A 12,643-nucleotide genomic window follows, 5' to 3' on the forward strand; every position below is an offset into this window, starting at 1 on the left:
TGTCGGCTCAGTGTGATAGTCTGGACGCTCCCCTGCCAACATCAAAGGTATTTGTCGACCTCCCAGGTATGCCTCATCCCAGGATGCACCTTGCAGGATGAGGCATACCTGGGAGGTCGACAAATACCTTTGATGTCGGCAGGGGAGCGTCCAGACTATCGCGCTGAGCCGACAAACAGCTGATCAGCTGTTTGTCGGCTCAGCGCGGCAGCCATGTAAATTTAAATGAAGCGGCGATTATTTAAATCGCCGCTTCATTTTACTATGTCCTGTACCCTAATCTACATGCCTCTGTCACCAGAGGCATGTAGTCTAGACGTACCCCCAGGCACTGGGTGCAAACAGGCAGAGCGATGACTAGAAGCCAGCAAGCTCGGATGGGTACAGTTGAGGACTGTCCACTAAAGCAAGTAGCAGCAGGATTTGACTGTGGGTTCAAGCACATCCCAGCTCTCAGTGCTGCCCCAACACAAAGCTCCTTGCAGATGTGCAGCAGGGACAGTGACTGGCAGAGCAGTGTACAAGGAAGATGGGGCTGTCCTACTGAGCGACGGGGATTGAGGGATAAGGCCTGACAGGGCAGGGGATAGCCTCCCAGGCACACAGTGACTGAAAAGGATTGATGGAGTCTCAGGAGACAAACAGCCCAACATGAGTCCCCTGTGCCAAAGGGCCAACACCATCCTGGATACATAAGACAGTGGAGTAGGAGTGTGATTTGATACCCGTATATAGCACCAGTGAGAGGAGTGCGCTCCACTTCCCTGGTGTTCCCATCGCCGCATGGCGTGCAGGGGGTCCCAACCACTGCTGCCATCCCACACCAGGCCCCCATAATCCTTGAGGCCAGGTCCTTCTGAGGAGGGGGGGTGCGATGGTTGGGAGAAGGCAGGGAAGCAGCGGGAAGGAGTGGGGAATAAGTCCAGACATGCTCCCATCCTAGTCCACCCCAGTCTCCCAGGACAGATTGAGAATATGTTCCAGCCGGGAGTTTTAAATCAAGGCAACAACGTTATGGGGCTCAGAGCTGGGGCAACAGGATGAAATTGAATGGCTGGTGTTATTCCAACAAATCCATCGTAGATCACAGACACCAAGGCAAGCATAACTGTCTGGAGGAAAAGGGTATTACTGTCACTCCTGTACAGCGTAATTACCTACACCAAGTAGGGCTATAAAGTCCCATTTAATTGGTTAACCGGTTACACGTTGTTTAGCTGGTTAACCGATTAAAGGGAGGTGGGGGGGGCTGCACTGGCCACGTTGGAGCAGCCCGTCTGCAGGGCACCCAGGCCCACCATGGACACAGCCAGCACTGGCCGGGCTGGAGTAACCCCTGCCCGTGGCAGACAGGGAGCTGCTCTAACCCTCACCAGTTAAACATTCACATCCCTAATACCAAGGCCCTGTCTACCCTAACACCAAGGATGGAACAGAGCTAGGCTACTGGGTCAGGCAGGGCTAAATGGCTTTCAGCCCAAGTCAGAGGAGAAGGAGGAGAACAGTCCCTGGCTGGCCATCCACATCACTACTAGGAACATTTGGATGCTGTCAGCCTGAGATGGAGACCTGTATTGCCAAGAGGTAAAATTTTAGCAACCTACAAATCCACAGGGCAGGAGTCTCTGCAGTCTGAAGGCAGAACACTGGGACCAAAGGTTTTCTCCAGCAGAGGCAAACAGTTTAAGCTTCATCTTTAATAGAGGGCTGCACGTGGGCACATTACATTCATGTGTGCCATGTCTGTACAGATTAAGCACAGATGGTCGGAAGATATTCTAGGTAATGACAAGTCATGCTTAGAAAGCAGCCTATTGACCTGCTGGACTCTAGGAATTCGTTATTACCAAATCTACTAATCCTTTCCAAGTATACCCCCTTAGTGTGGTTGAGTGTCCATAATTAAATGCCACCGCCTCTAAACAGCTCATAAAAGCCTATAACATGCACTACACTCAAACATTAGTGTGTCCACAAACATGCTAGACTGCAAAAAACACAAGCTCTGAATTGCTAGTGAAACAGGGCAAAAAGCAGAACCACCTCTGGGAGCTTTGTCCATCATAAAAGCACCCACAAAAAAGGACACAAGCTCAATCTTATTCTGTCTGTGGGTCTAACCAAGAGGGACTGGGAAAATGAGCAGTGCTACAACTTAAGCAGGAATGAGGCAGATGGACACAGGTGACTGGGACAAGACTGCAGAGTTACTCATGTAGGGACCTAAAAAACCTTAATACAATGAGTGATCTGGGAGCAACATTTGTTTTAATGGTTCTGCTGGTTCTGCTTGGTTTTTGGCACAACACAATTTTTAATTTATTTATTTACAGCTATGCTGCAGAAGCAAGGTTTTAGGAGTGGCTAGAAAAGTCAAGAGCCTCTATCCTTCCTTCCTTCCCTCCCTGATTTTAGAACTAGACTTTAGTCCCAAGTATTGGGGGCAAGGTACCGTTACATTTACATTGTTTAAGTTGTGCACATTAAAGCCTAAAGGACTCTGGGTGAAGTACTAAAAAGCCCCAAATGCCTATACCACACATTGTTCAAGGAATGACTATGGAAAATGATTGGCCAAAGCTAAGTTTCATGGTGCAATTCAATTCCATCTTGAAGTTGATAGGAGTTGAAACATGCTGCTTTTGCAGTCCAATGGAGAACGTGTCACATGAGCAGGCTCATATGAGCAGTGTTTCTGTGATGGAGCTAAACCCGCCAACAAGAATCAGGTTAAAACCTCCAGGAATTAGGTTAAAACCATCAGGCTAATTTCACTTCTGCTCTAACCCAGATCCCCCCAAAGTGCAGTGCTTTGTACACAGACTCAGCACTTCACCCCATCACCAGGAAGTTAGCCATGTGAGTCACTAACACTTAGAAATTCGACACCCTCCGCACCGGACTTAAGACCCCAACTATCTTACACATTACAAAGATAGCTTCCCCAATTATCACCTCTAATACTATTAACTCACAGACATTTCCCCTTCCCCACCTCTAATATCATTAACTCACTGGCATTCACCTTCCTTCCCCCCCCCCCCCTCCCCCACATCCCCCTTCTGTTCTGTAATGTGATTTGTCCTTTTCATGTGTGTTCATTTTTTTAAATTGTATCCTTTGGTATATATGGTTGTGACTGTTTTCTTCCATTATTTGATCTGAGGAAGTGGGTCTGGCCCACGAAAGCTCATCATCTAATAAACCATCTTGTTAGTCTTTAAAGTGCTACATTGTCCTGCATTTTGCTTCAGCTACCCCAGACTAACACGGCTACATCTCTACCACTATTAGAAATCTGTGTGTTCATTAAACCTCTGCTGGATCGTATTGAATGACGAGGACAGCGAAGACTGTCAGATATTCCCAGTGCAGCAGGCTTCCATGGCACAACCTCCACTCATGATAAAAATTCCACAAAACAGCCCAATCCTGGCAACACCATAAGATTTGAAAGTAAAAAACCATCAGTCAAGTTTCCAAAAATACTCGAGCGATTTTGGGCTTCTAAAATCACTTTTGAAAATGAGATTTAGAGTAAGATTGTTAGGTGCCCAGGGCATATAGACAGCAACATCCATTGACATCAGTGAGTTATAGGCACTTTGGACTTTTGAAAGTCCTATTCAGCACCTAAATACCTTTACAAAGCTGGCCCTTAGGATAGTGATGAGCAGCCTAGGCTAGTGAGTGGTCCATATAAGTGGCCCTCCATCTCAGTGGGCCACAAGACTGTCTCCCAGATTAGGGTAGTTTTGCTAGCCACATTTGCGTATGAAGAATTTGTGGGGTTTGCCAACTGAATTGTAGCAGCACTTTGATTGGATACAAAGGGAGTACACGGCTTGGTCAAGGTTATATGCAGTCAGCACGCACCTCACTTCACATGTGTGTCACTTACACCGGCTGAAAGAAAAGTACATGGACAGAAACCAGCGGAATCTGTCAAGCCTGCATGTGAGCAACAGTAAACAAAAGGTCTCATGGGTCCCATGTAGCCTGCGGGCCATAGGATGCCCACCACTGCCTTAGATACTTTGAAGAAAGTTTTACTCAGTGTCCCAATCCAAGCTGCCCAATTCCACTGCAAAGCATGAAAAGGGCCCTTATCCAAACTCAGCTTCTCTCATCTCCAGAAATAAGCAGTGTTCTATTCTGACTGCCTTTCCATGCTGCAATTTTAGCTTGGAGAGAACGATTCAGTATCTGCTGTTATGGGAGTCATTGACCTCCGAGGGGCAGAACTACATCCAGGGACTGGAACTCTGTTGGAATTAATCATAGGACTGGAAGAGTACTCAGGAGGTCATCAAGTCCAGCCCCCAAATTAATCCAGTGCATCTCCTTCATGCTTGTCGCTGTGAGATCTGCCAGGGCCAGGGGGAATGCTGTCAGACATCTTCCACTCAAAGTTAGTTAGGTCTTTAAATGAAATGGCCTGGTCTGGGCTCAAGCACATCCCTCCGTTCACTTTATATGGGTATTGGTGCAATTCAGTTTTAATGGCAATGTTTGTGGACTAAAATGCTGCAGAGCAATGTACACAGGTAATCTATGAATTGAAAAATCTGGTGAAGAGCTGAGCAGATAATTCAATTTTCAGTTTGGTAGCTGAACCAAAAGACCATAAAACGCACATGCACATCGTAAAATGTTTCTAACGTTTAAAGATTTTTTAAAACTAAAAGCACCCAACTGGAACAATGTCAAAACAGTTCATTTTTCAGAAAAAGGTTGAAACATTTTGTTTTGACATTTGATTTTTCCCTTCACCCCTGCTAAGCTGAAACTATTCATCAAATTCAACCCCCAGTCACAAAGATTTGGTGCCCCCCAAAAAACATTTTCTTCGGCAAATTTGCTAGTCCCAAAAATTCTGTCACTCAGCTGTAATTCATAGTGACCTAGCTGCTGAGTTTTGGTCTGATCAAATAAACCCAACATACAATTCTTGTCAGACAGCACAACTAAGCAGAATAGCTTTCCTTATGGTTAGGGACAATCAAGAACGAAACCAAAATGCTAACACACAAACTTACCAAAAAGCTTCGCTGAATAATGAAAGGGAGGCTGATTTGCCAATCCTTACTCAATGAGAAGCAGCTAGCTGTATTTGTCAGATGAGTTATTAGCTCAGCTCTACTGTTTCCCCCTTTTCATGACCACTCATGAAGTATTAGGCCATCACATTCTCAATTTTTAGTTGAGTCCCAGTTTCCATGCACAGACATGATAAGCCCAAGGAGGAAGCAGGGCTGCAGAATGGAAATATGGATGTTTTGTTTCTGCAGAATCCAACTGGATGCTACTGATAAAGTGGCAGGAGGCCTTTTAATCCTGTCAGTGACATGTAGCAGTTGTAGTTCAGCTGGTGGGTGGGAAGAACAAGACAGGAAATGAGTGCACTGGCTGGGCAACTCAGCTGTTTGCCACTATTGCACAAGATGTTCTTGCTAATTGCAAAGACCCAGGACTCATCTCAGCCCCCTTTTATCACAAGCCACATTTGCCTCTTTCACAAGATCTAGCCGGATGAACACAGTATTAGGGGAACAAAGACAGAGTGGAGAGGCAGCCAGGGCGCATGGGACGTGGAGTCACCCAAACAAAAGATTCCTTCACAAGTGTTGGTATACTTCGTCCATTTCAGATTTCTCTTAGCTGCACCCGGGATTATGGGGTGCCAGGATATGATCATTTCCTGTGCACACCCCTCTTCAGTCTTATTGGATACGGCAACAGTCTCTTGATGGCTGTTAGCCACCACATATTATAAGTAAATACCCCATTATATGGATGCCTGGCAGTTACAAGGGCCAAACTTCCCTAGGTTTTCCCCAGAGTTCTGTTCACTCATGCTAAGTTACATCCCACAGTACCCTGCAGTAGTACAACGCAGCACATAGGAATCTTGTTAAAAAAAGTCATGGCCAGTCGTGTTTCAGTGGAAGATACCTTCTCAGAGCAGTACTTGGAATGCTGGTACCTTAAAGATAAGGAAGGAACAGAACAAGAAGTCAAGGAATGGGACAAACTGATGGACTGGATTTTTGCGAGTGAAAAAAGTTGTAACTGTTTAAAAAAAATCCTCCTCAAGATCCTCCTTGTTGAAATGTGCAATGGAAGTATCTCTCTGTGCAAGGTGAACATTAACAACGCCGCACGACAGAGCTTCCTGGAGACAGGAATCATATGATGTTCTTACTAGAAGATTTACCCGGTGTTGCTCAGGTCCTTACCCCAAATCTTTGTTTTTCAAAAAATAAAATGAAAATGTCCATACTTCATTTGAATTATTCCTCTGGGGTGGGGCTGGGGATGAGGGGTTCAGTATGCATGCTGCCCTGGGGAGAGGACAGCTCCAGCTGCCTCCCTGCAGCGGCTTGGGGCCAGGCGAGTAAATGCCTCTCCATGGCCATAGCCGGGGGAGAAGTGCTTGTCTCGATTTGCCTGCCCCCTGTGCTTCCCAGCCAGAGTGAGGAATGCAGGAAAACTGCACCCTTCTCCCCCCCCCCCCCACTCCCTGGCAAAGGGGGAACAGCCAGCAATGCTCCCATATGAATCTGGGGGAACAGGAGGTGGTGCCTTCGAGTGGAAGCCTGGTGCTGTGGAAGTCCCACTTTTGCATTGTAAACATACTGCGAGTCACAGAATAACGCAACTCCTCCTAGAGGGGCAGGCAGCTGTTTGCTGGCTGAGAGAACCCAGCAGCAACCTGCGGCTGATGGGCTGCATGCGTGTGGCCTGAGACATTTTATTTACTGTTGCCTCTACACAGGCTTGCCAGATTCCGCTGGTTTCCATCTGCATAGGTTTTTTCCTACCAGTATTACAAAGTGACCCACACAAAGAAAGGGCACATGGAGCAGAGCATGGTGATCACACCCGACATTGACTGTGAGCCATGCACACCAAAGCGTTGCAACAGCTCAGCTGGCACACCCTGCAAGTTCTAAGCACACAAGCGCAGTTAGCAAAGCTATCCTATCCCAAGAGACAGTCTTGGGTCTAACATTCTTGCATCCCACTGGGAAGGAGGGGGGCCACTCATGCAGCCCGCTCACTAGCCTAGGTTGCTCATCCCACTAGCTACTAGCCCCTCTAGAACTATTTCCAGAGACTACAGTAACATGTGGCTTAATGGAGAGGTGGAGGGGGGTAGTGCAGTAGCCACACATGCACACAGGTGCAAATCTTGCTAAGGATGAAGAGAACACATGTGGGAGCAAATCCTTTGCTGGTGAAAGTTGTACATTGAACCTGCCCTGGGGTGTTTTTCCGAAGTCCTTCATAGGCGCATGGCGTAAGGCACAAAGTTCCCACCACATAACTAACTCAAATAATCAGAGGTCCAGGCCTGGCATAGAGAAGCAATATGAATGAAACTAGAAACAGTAGGAATGGGGTTACATGATTACTCGATGGTTCGTGGAGGCAGGGTTGGCAGCCACTGCATCCCCAGCCCTACTCCTGGGGAGTCCCCTGCCACCTTGTGCTGCTGCCCCTGTATCACTGCATTCCAGTCGGTGCTCAAGCTGAGCACCGGCTCCCGCCTCTTTCCCCCCCTGCCTCTGTGGGAGGCAGGCAGCCCTGGGGAGCTGGCACATGTGGAAAGCTGGCTTAAAAGCATGACCCTCCCCCTCATGCTGCTGCCTCAGCAGCAGTGTGGGGGAGGGAGGGGGAGAGACGAAGGCAGCTTTACAGCAGCCGATATGTGCGAGGAGCTGGCTTGAAAGCTAGTTCCCCACACATACTGGTTTCCACCTTCCCTCCCCTGCCACCTTGCTGCCTCTGTGTCAGAGGCAGCAAGTGTGGGGAGTATGTGTAAGTCATTAAGATTAACCAATAAGACCAGGCTTATCAGTTAATTGTTTAAATGACTATGTGGTATCATCCCTAGTAGAGAGCAAGGGAGAAGCCTTCACAGAGCCTACTGCATGGTGCTAGGGTGAAGCCATGCTCTTTAGATCCCTGTATCAGCAGACTCCCTTCTGCACAATGAAATGGTAAGAAGAAACCACATATAGGAAGGGCAGAAGATATAAGGCAGATATGTCAAGGTAACTCCAATGTAACTCGCAGCCAGCCTGTATTTCAGTGTCTTGAATTGCTTGGGTATAATTCCAAGAACTGAATTGGGCATCTGGATTACACATTGCTGACACTATGCCTGCCGATCTGAAATACCCTAGTGCCTGAACAGAATGCATTTCATTCATGGGTCACGAGGAGGAGGGAACAATTAGTAGCTGTGCAAATTAGACTGTGCTCTAAGAATGCAGTTCCCCCTCCCATATTGACACTCTCTGCCCCCACATTTTGGCTAGCCTTGCTTTGCATACAGAGTAGGAAGGCTAGATACTAACCTCACCCTGCCCCCTCCCAACAGACTGGTAAATGAGCTACAAAAAATAAATTTGCAAACACCAATCACTTGACCAAAGGAATCTGCACAGTGGGAAACTGTGATGCCCGTCCAGAGCAAGAACATTACAGAACTGGGCATGAGATAAGGGATGGGTAAAAAACAAAAACAAAAAAACCAAAGAGCATCTGAACTGGATCCTGATGGGATGGCAGAACTCACATTAACGAGGAAGAATAAGCACTGGGAGAAATTTGGGAGAGAGAACAATGCACAAGTTTCCACTAATACAGGAAGTCTTAAGAGACCAAATCAAGAGTGAGGGGTGCATCATGGTCTCCAAGGCTTCCTGTTTTAATGGCAGATTATTCAGTTTTACTTTATTTTGTAGTGGCAGGAGATATTACACTGTGTACACAGACCTTGCCACCTGAGTGCCAACTTGCATTCCACTGCAATCCAGCCTGGCTGCCCAGAGTATGCCAGTACCAATTCTAGCTCAGATAGAGGTGTGCTCTTTGGTGGCCTGGTTTAGCCTTTTCCCTGGGGCCATTCAAAGCATGGAGACAAGTGACTGCTAGAACTCTAGAAGACAGATTCCAGTTAAAAAAGTTAACCAGTTACTCTACGTTTAACCCACTAGCAGGCCCAGGGAGGGAGAAGGCCTGCTCCAGTGCAGCCGAGCCAGGCGTTGGTTAAATGGCTACCCCAGTAAACATGCTAATAAGGGAACACTTACCAGGTAACTGGTTAACCCTTTACATCCCTACTCTAGGGAAGGAAGAAACTGAATAGACTAACCAACCCCCTGGCCCAAAACAGCTCAGGGCCCTGCAAAACTAAGGCCAATCCACATAACCTGGCTCTGACCCATCTTGTGGTAGAGGGAGTACACATGGGGATCTGATTCAAGCTAGAATAAAGACAAACTGAACAAATCTATGACCAGAAACTTCTGGGCACAGAGGGTAACGTACCCAGCGTGCAAGGGAGAGCAGTTCGCTGCTCCAGGAAAGGCTGCCGTGCTCCAGGGAGACGACACCGGCGGAGAGCTTTGGGCTGGGCAGCAGCATTTAGAGAGATCCCCCGCAGCCGACAGCTACATGTTCATGGAAACCTGACAACTCTGGAGGAACCTTCATGAGAGTCTCCCGCTGGGCACATCACACATTAGGCAGGTACAGCGAGATCAGCTTCACCACAACTGCAGCCAAGCCTTGCACTGGCCCCATGTGCCGAGCTAAGCCCTTAGCAGAATAGCTCCTCCCAGCTGGAATATCGATTAAGAAAGGAGCCAGCTTCTTTTGCCCGCTTTCAAAAGCTAACAGTTCCAGACAGTTTCCAAAGCTCAGTTTCCATGCTCTTGGGTTTGCATCCTGGCCAAGGAAGCAATGGAAAACCAAATACCTATATGGAGGGCCAGCCACATGCACTAGCCTCACGCTCTCTCAGGCATAAAGCAAAAAGGACAAGCAAGATCCTCACTCCAGCCCTAAGAATATGTTGCCCTTTGGCTAGGAATAAAAGGATCCTTTTAAAATACTATTTCTATCACAGTTCTGAGCAGTCTTCCCAAGCCATTATGCTCCAAGGCTGGCGCCGAAGTAAAAGAACTGGGGTATCCTGCAAGCTGTGCATATCCTCAAGGCTGATAGGGCACATATTGCAGCAAAAGGAAAAGGTGGGGGGGGGGGGAAGAGGCAAAGTCTTGCTCCATCAGAGGTTCTGTTGGGGCAGCCCAGTGATTGTCCAATGCAAGAGGAGGAAATGCTTCCCCAGCAGGCTATCCTTGAGCTCTTAGTGGCCTCTTCAAAGTTACATTGGCTTAGAAAGCCAAGAGCATCTGCACTGAAACAGATCCTGCTGGGGTCAGGATCACAAGAACTGCCAGGCTGAATCAGACCCAAGGCACCATCTAGTCCTGTATCCTGCCTGACAGTGGCCAGCACCAGGTCTCAAAGGATCCACCTCACAGGAAGCAAAGAGGGGGACATTTCCCTCACCAAGGTCTCATTGCAAACCCCAAAAGCTAGAGATTGTTTTAAGCCCTAAAGCAAGAGGCTCTATCACCTTTTTAATTCAGGAGAGGAGGTCACAATCAAAAGAGCTGAGCATAAGGCCAATTCTACCACTTCCCTTGTGCGTCCAGGGCAAATAATGGTCTGTTCCAATAGGAGCGATCCCTGCCTACCTCCCCCTCAGGAGGGTGGTATAGTGGAGCAGGTTAGTTAGGGTGGCACTGCGTAAGTGCCATGCTATTGCTTTGCCTTGGGTATAGTGAAAAGTCAGAGTTAATTGCAGGCTGCTTTCAAACGGCCTTTGATTCCCAAGGGGACCAGGGTCTGGCCTGCAGAAGCCATTCTGCCTTGTCAGCCACCTGCCTCTCCACTTGTACATTAGCACTAATGTACCCTGGGCTCTGGCGCGCATTGGCTGGCTTTTCTCATTTTTCTATTTCGGCGGAGCTGGCCTGCCAGCAGAAATGGGACAGCTGCCACAGGGTGACTTAGGAAGTGCTGCCATCCAGCTTCTTTCTAGGGATGGGGACATTCACAGGTACAAAGGCTCTGAGCCTGACTGCTCACAGGCAGAAAAATGGCCTTTTTATTTCCCTTCTGTGTTGCTGTGCTCAGGGCATACTGCACGCAAGCATCTCCCTTGAATTGCCACAGAGCACTGCACAGCTCGGAAAGTTTGCCGAAAGTCTGCTTTAGTGAACAGTCTTTTTTTGCCAATTCGTCAGCAACCAAAAATCACTCATGGGACAGTCAAATTTGACAGTGTCAAAAAATGTTTCAAAATTGTCCAAGAGTCCCATGTCAGCACTTCCTAAAGTGGAATGTTTTAGTTCAAAATGACTTTTTGTACCAAATTTAAGCTAATTACAGTAAAAAAAAAAAAAAAAAAAAAAAAAAAAAACCAACAAGGATTGTCCCAACCAAATTCGTTTTGGATGCTGGGTTCTAACACTGATATTTTGTCCCAATTCAGGACAGAACCATTTTTTCAACTCTGGAAAGTTTTCCCAGGACAGGGAAGTTGTTTCCTGCCTCACTCCAATGAGAGTTGGAAGGAAGAGTTCCTAATGCAATCCCAGGCCTGCTCTCCAGTACCTCAGCCTTTTGGAATGGAGCGTGGACGGACAGATGTCGGCAGATTCCTGTTGTGCAGGGAGGTTCTGCAGCAGTCCTCGCTGCATGGCCTCTATTCGCAGGAAAAGGCAGTGAGATCATTATTCAAGTGGCAGAGGTGTGGGATGTGCAGGTGTCTTCGGTTTTGTTTTCTTGAGGAGGGGGGCAGAGGAGCAAACTTTGAACTGTTAGTTTCGTTGACTCCCACACAGGACTCAGTAGCACAGGCACCTTCCTCAGTGGAGAAGGGTTATCTGCTAAGCAGCTTCTGTTAAAAAAAATACTAGAGCAAGGTGGGAGGAAAGTGCAGAAACCAAAACAAGAGCTAAGATAAGAGCCTGCTGCAGGCTGGGGCTTGACAGCGTTGCCAGAGACCTATGGGGAAGTTTTCCTGGAAAGGGTGTGGCTAACAACTCACTGAGTGGTTTCCTAACAACTCAGAGAGCTGTGTTGCCAAAGGGCTATTCTCTGCTTGCTTGATTCTGTGGAAAAAGCATTGGGTTGCCTGGCACAAAAATAGCTCTATGGGAGTCTGGCGGCCCTATCAGGCAGCAATGCCAAGCCTTCAGCAAGCATTCCTGAAGTGCTGGGGAACTCCCACGCTCAATACCACCCAAGGGGCAGGTTTGTCCCATTTCTTGGTATCCAGCCAGCAGGGAATGAGTGCAAAACTAGGACTCGTACATGGAACAGGAGAGGAAATGGGCACAATCAAACCCCATGAAAGTCCCTCAGTAACACTTAGAGTGCCCAGAAACTGCAGCGCTGGGTGCTTTAGCACTGCAGGAAGCAATGTTACTAGCTGCACAAAGGTACATGCAAGGGAATTCACTAATGGAAAAACTCTGAGCTACACTCCAAATATCTATCGCCCTGGTCTGCAGCCAGCAAAGGGCAGGGATGAAGAAGAAAGGGGAGAGCTGTGGACACAGACACCCAGTCCTGCAGTGTATACCCAAGCGCACAGCCTCCCACTTACACAACCAGAGTCTGCCAGGACTTGCTGTGTGTGACACTGCTCCTGCCCTCCAGGCTCTAGCTGCAGTCCTCTCTGCTCTCCAGGACACAGGATGCTTTGGGGGATAGGTGACCTTGTAAATTCCCAATTTTCCCCTTGAAGACTCCGCCTCCCCACCTCCACCCCCAA

At 47.9% G+C, this 12,643-nt stretch overlaps 1 protein-coding gene across 3 annotated transcripts in view; it reads right to left on the bottom strand.

Annotated features, from left to right (window-relative positions):
• Positions 1–12,643, bottom strand: part of RHBDF2 (rhomboid 5 homolog 2) — a 69,425-nt gene that overhangs the window by 36,213 nt on the left and 20,569 nt on the right. The window contains exon 1 of one of the 3 annotated variants that reach the window (XM_075903597.2): positions 5,040–6,272. The exons of the other annotated variants lie outside the window; for them this stretch is intronic. The gene's annotated coding sequence lies outside the window, so the exon portion shown is untranslated. Of the gene's footprint in view, positions 1–5,039; positions 6,273–12,643 lie in introns of those variants that run through there. 3 annotated transcript variants of the gene reach the window in all.

The sequence above is a fragment of the Pelodiscus sinensis genome, chromosome 20 (genome assembly GCF_052426305.1).
Source record: "Pelodiscus sinensis isolate ZL-2025 chromosome 20, ASM5242630v1, whole genome shotgun sequence".
In the NCBI taxonomy this organism is placed as follows: domain Eukaryota; kingdom Metazoa; phylum Chordata; order Testudines; family Trionychidae; genus Pelodiscus; species Pelodiscus sinensis.